Raw genomic sequence first — 6,346 nt, 5'->3', positions numbered from 1 at the left:
GGTGTGGTTGGGGCCCAAAACGGATAATATCGTGTTATGGCGGAGTCGAGCCTGGGATGTGATGGGGGTCCAGGCCGGGATGTGACAAATTATATTTTACAAATAAATGTAGGTAAATTGTTTCACACACACATATATATAACAAAAAACACATGTCTGATATCGTAAAAATTCATGCGAAATAATTTACCTACAAAAAAAATGTTATTTGATTCAATGCACCTACTATTCAAATTTTAAAATGTTAGATGCTTAAAAAAAGCAAAAAATAATCTACCCAATAAATGTAAAGTACATACAAAATAATTTACCTACATAATAAAGCAAACCCAATAAATGCAAAATAATGTAGCTATATAAAAAATAATATATTTTTTTCAATACTAGTTTACCTATTATTTGTACATATAATAATAAAATGTGCCCAATATATAATACATATAAAATAAAATACCTACATAATGAAAAATGTTATTTGATTCAAAATTAATTTACTTACAAAATAAAGCAATTTTATTTTATTCAAAATTAATTTACCTATTATTTGTACATATATCTTATAATAATAAAATGTGCCAAATATATGTAATAATACATGGAAAATATATTACCTACTAAATAAAAGAATGTTATTTGATTCAACATTAATTTACCTACAAAATATATGTTAGTTGCTCATCATAAATTTATTTATATATATATATATATATATATATTTTTTTTTTTTTTTTTTGAGTTTATGGTAGTACTATATATATTTGAATGTGTGTGTGTGTATGTATGCACATATATTATATATATATATATATATATATATATATATATATATATATATTAGGGGTAATAATATGTGTAATAACTATTTGTTCATTGTAATTAAGGTGAGTAATTACATTTATTGAGTTATTTTGAATATTGTGGTACAAGTTGTAAATATCTTGTAATAATAGGTCAATTATTTTTCTACTTGGCAGTCATTTTCAAATTTGGATTTTATTTGGAAGTTTATAACTAGGTGGGTTTTTGTCTAGAAAATAAAAGTTGCAAGAGTTTATATCTAAAGAACCTTATAAATTATAATGAGGCAAATCCTTTTCAAATCATAATACATACGTAGTTAATTTTGCAACTTATGTTTTTGTGTGAACACAGTAATGCGACATGAAGAACACGTGCATGGAAGTATATATCCTTTGATCAACTCTAGCTATTCGTTGATAATCAACTTTTTGTATTGGTGAGAAAGAATTAAATCCAAGAGTTCGACCATCATCCCATAGTCCTATACAGAAAGGGAATCATGTTCCATTAAATTGCACAAAACTGATTTAGTACTTGCCTGTTAATTGTACTAAAAATGTGCAGAAAAACAAGTTTTCCTTCTATTTTGTTTGTTGTACTCGAGAAGTGTTAATGAGACTTAATTAAAAGTGGAACTCTTTAAGAACTTTTTGCCACCTGCTCATATTTTTTGCATTATATTTTATAATGTTGAACGAAAATTGATGTTAAATTGTTAGGTGACAGATAATCTCAGTTTGAGAAAGTTTCCTAAGCATTTCTGTCACATCCCGGCCCGGAGGGACTACTTCCCAGGCCCGCTCCACCACCGTAGCACGATATTGTCCGCTTTGGGCCCCGACCACGCCCTCACGGTTTTGTTTCTGGAAACTCACACGAGAACTTCCTAATGGGTCACCCATCCTGGGAGTGCTCTCGCGCACTACTCGCTTAACTTCAGAGTTCCCATAGAACTCGAAGCCAGTGAGCTCCCAAAAGGCCTTATGCTAGGTAAGGATGAGAATATACATATAAGGATCACTCCCCTGAGCGATGTGGGATGTCATAATCCATCCCTCTTAGGGGCCTGACGTCCTCGTCGACACACCACGACCAGGGTTAGGCTCTGATACCAAATTATCACATCCCGGCCCGAGGGGACCACTTCCCGGGCCCGCTCCACCACCGTAGCACGATATTGTCCACTTTGGGCCCTGACCACGCCCTCATGATTTTATTTCTGGGAACTCACACGAGAACTTCCCAATGGGTCACCCATCCTGGGAGTGCTCTCGCGCGCTACTTGCTTAACTTCGGAGTTCCCATGGAACTCGAAGCCAGTGAGCTCCCAAAAGACCTCGTGCTAGGTAGGGATGGGAATATACATATAAGAATCACTCCCCTGGGCGATGTGGGATGTCACAATTTCTTTGTATACAATTACTTACTGAAGTTTAATTGAAGATCACGAAACCATATCAATGTTAATGTAAACGTATTAGAGGCACAAGAAAGTCCAACAATTCCCAGGAAATCAATATCACAACATATGAATAGTGAGCGTCAAAACTATGCATGGGATCAAGCAACATTTACTTCATCTGTAACGAGGAGGATTCTCTACCCTCCTAATCTCTATACCCTTCCATGCCCTCCTATTTGAACGATAATAGTTAAGCCACGTCAACATCTTATATTGATTTTTTTATAGAGATAATAAGACAAAAAGCAATGTGTGAGAATAGTGGATGGAAGAGGATGGGAATAGGAAGGTAGAGAATCATCCTCCAATTTATATCCAGTGACTTTGCCTTGGTCCAAAGCCATAATTAATTGTTTGAAACTAAGACAAATTACAAATGGGAGGAGGATTATCTACCCTCTTATTCCCATCATCTTTCATCCCCTCCTCTCACACGATGCTTTTTGTCTTATTATTTTTATAAAAAAATCAATATAAGATGTTGACGTGGCTTAACCGTGACCGTTCAAATAGGAGGATATGAAATGGTAGAGAGATTAGGAGGGTAGAAAACCTTCCTCTATATAAATTTGGTGATGATTATTATTTTTTTATTATAAGCGAAATCACTATTTTATAAGCTACACCAAAGAAAATAGGCAGTCGAATTCGGAGTACAAAAGGTTGAAGAGAGAGACCTTTTTTTCTCACAGAGATAATCCACTACTACTTACAGTTAATTGCCATTTAAATCATCACGAGTCACCGCCACTACACACACACATTATATAATTGACAACAATTAATACTGGTGCATATATACTAGCAAATAATGGGAACGAACCTTTACTTGGACATCAAGTATTCATTACATGTAGGGAGTGTTGTTAACACTCTAAAAATGACATTCCGCACCCTTTGTATACAAAGTTTTCCTTGTATTTTCATGAATTTGAAATGCATACCAAAGTTATTTAAGGAATTCCTTAATAGGAGGAGATTGTACAGCATTATAGAGTAGGCAAAATTGGACTGGCGGTAAGGGTTTGATTAATCTTAATTAATCCACGGATGATAGCCATCTTGTGAATTGAGAAAAGCTGAAATTGCATGGAGGTCTACATCTTCATGATTTGGTTGAAATAATAAGTGATCACTAGTAGCACCCCAATATTTCCACTTTGCAGCTTCTATATGCGATTCCTCCCTTCGTACTAAATCCTCAAACTTGGTCATGTCCAACGAAGTTCAAATCATCCACCATATAATTTCGAAATCCATTGATTTCGGCCTCGTGTGAATGGCCATGGATGTAACTGTCGAAATCTCTTAGAAAACTCAGCGATGAATTCTGATCACGGTCACCAGAGATGTCTGATAGTACCACCGGATTGGATTTCACTGGATTGGATTGATCATCGTCGTCTTTGGAAGGATTAGAACAATAATTACTAAGTTGATCACGATTATCGCCATCAGTAGGCGCCTGACTGCTATTAGTGACACGTCGAGGTCTTTCCTCTTGAATTCTTTTGCTCAAACTAATATTCCAGAAGTTCTTGATTTCATTATCTGTTCGACCGGGCAATCTTCCGGCTATGAGAGACCACCTAATATTTCAATATATACGTCCACCATTATTATTTTAAGGGTTCTTTAGATATAAGCCCTGACAAATTACATTTCATAAACAAAAACCCATATAAATTTAAATCTCTAAATAAAACCCAATTTTCAAACAAACTGACATGTAAGCAAAAAAGTGACCTATTGTTACAATATATTTACAACTTATGCCACAACTCCCTAATTAAGTCAATAAAGGTTATCATAACTCACCCTAATTATGATGAGCAACAAGCTCCTATACTGTTAATATATTATACCAACAAATTTACCTATATTTTGTTGATTAAATAATAAGTATATTTATCTAAGAAATATCAATAGTATGCCTAATAAGTGTATTTATATGAGAAATATCGATAATATGCCTACTAATAGAGGCTCAGAATGCATGATAAACATGTATGAAATATTATACTAATTTACCTATATTTTGTAGATTCACTAATGTAAATAATAAAATATATTTTATACGAGAAACATCAATAGTTTGCCTAATATGTATATTTATATGAGAAATACGAATAATATGCCTACAAATAGAGGCTTGGGATGCATGACAAACAAGTATGAAATATTATACTAATTTACCTATACAAATTAATTTACCTATATTTTGTAGATTCACTAATTTAACTGATAAATATATTTTATACGAGAAATATTAACAATATGCCACCTAATAGAGGCTCAGGATCCATGATAAACATTATGAAATCTTATACTAATTTACCTACATAAATTAATTTACCTATATTTTCCAGGTTCAAAAATTTAATAACAGGTGCATTATTTTTCAAAATGACCAAAATTATTTGTACTAAGTAGGTACACTAATCTTTTCAAAACAAAAAAAATAGGTACATTGATGTTCGAAAAATAAAACAAAACATACTAGACACATCATTTTTTACCCCTTTTGTTTTAAAGAAAACAAAAGCATGGTTTTTATTAAATCGCAATAGGGTACATTAATTTGAAAATTTATTGTTGAATTCAAAACGTTTTGAATTTTTATTCATACGTCAACTAAAATTTCAAAGCCAGTACACACGTTACAAGAACATTAAAAAAGTTTTCCATTTTAATTTTGATATCAACATAAATTGCTATAATGACTTAACTAAGGGTAATTTGGGGAATCCAAATAATATTAAATACGACGCACAATCTCGATTATGTAATTTGCTTAGGTGGAGCCTAGTCATTGGGTTTTTGTTAGAAAAATATATTATTGTGGGTTTTATGTAAAAAAAATTGAGTTTGAAGGGGTAAAGTCACATTTTCAGTTATTTTAATTAATTTTGTGCGTGTGCTTGGATCACAAAAAGACACAATGTAATCAAAAACTCGGAGGACTAGATTTATCTATTTGCATCAGATTTAATTATAAAAAATGCGTGTGCTTGGATCACAAAAAGACACAATGTAATAAAAAACTCGGAGGACTAGATTTATCTATTTGCATCAGATTTAATTATAAAAAAAAATTAACAGCTAATTATGGTCAAAACTATTAAAAGTGAGTATTTAACCCAAAACTAATAGGCAGTGGATCCAAATGCTCAAGATAATTTAAACACCTACTCAAGGTTTCGATGTGAAATTTTCACTCTCAACGGGCCCTCTTACATGTGAGAACGTGAATAATCTACTCTAATATCATATTATAGTTAGTATAAACATCCAAATCTGAAATCAATTGGCAGTTGGTGGAGACCATATTTCATGTAAACACTTATGCAAGCGTTTACTTCACCGACCTGGGATTCACACTATTAATGTGCAAAAATATGTCATACCTGTTTCCAAGAAGCTTGTGCAATCTGATAATGAGGTCTTCTTCTTCCGGAGAAATGTTGCCTCTCTTAACATCAGGCTTAAGATAATTCAACCATCGCAGTCTGCAACTCTTCCCACTCCGATTCAACCCTACCAATGTATACAGTAATAATCAATTACATGTATTATGTATGTATATTATCACTACGAAAACTATGTATAAAAATAAAAACGTTCGCTTGAAATGTATACGAACCAGCTTTTTTAGCAACATGTCTCCATTTTCCTTCTCCATGAGTTCTGATGTAGTCAGTAAGGACTTTATCTTCCTCAGCACACCATGCTCCTCTTTTTAGCCCGTCTGTACCAACGTATGGTTTTCTCCCCATCTCTCTCTCTCTCTCTCTCTCTCTCTCTCTGTATATAACTTTTCTGTGTGGAGAAATCCTTGCATGTTGTTGCGTATATATGTAAGATACACACACCTATTTTACCTACCTCACATTCTTGTTAAATTTTTGTCATTGATTTTCTTTAATTCGTTTGATTCGACGGCTAAAAATTAAAAAGGATATATGAAACTAAACTTTGGTTCCATTTTTGGAATGATAGCAACAACAAATGTTTTTGTAAGATTTGACGTTAATTTTTTAGATTTAACCGCTTTAATGCAGCAACAAAACCAAATATTTACCA

General features: G+C 32.9%; 1 pseudogene; it reads right to left on the bottom strand.

Annotated features, from left to right (window-relative positions):
* Window positions 1-3,068: 3,068 nt before the first annotated feature.
* LOC137709560 (transcription factor WER-like) lies at window positions 3,069-6,063 on the bottom strand (annotated as a pseudogene).
* Between the last annotated feature and the right edge of the window lie 283 nt (window positions 6,064-6,346).

This window comes from Pyrus communis, chromosome 1 (assembly GCF_963583255.1).
Source record: "Pyrus communis chromosome 1, drPyrComm1.1, whole genome shotgun sequence".
Taxonomy (NCBI): domain Eukaryota; kingdom Viridiplantae; phylum Streptophyta; class Magnoliopsida; order Rosales; family Rosaceae; genus Pyrus; species Pyrus communis.
This window is presented reverse-complemented; position numbering and strand designations above follow the sequence as displayed.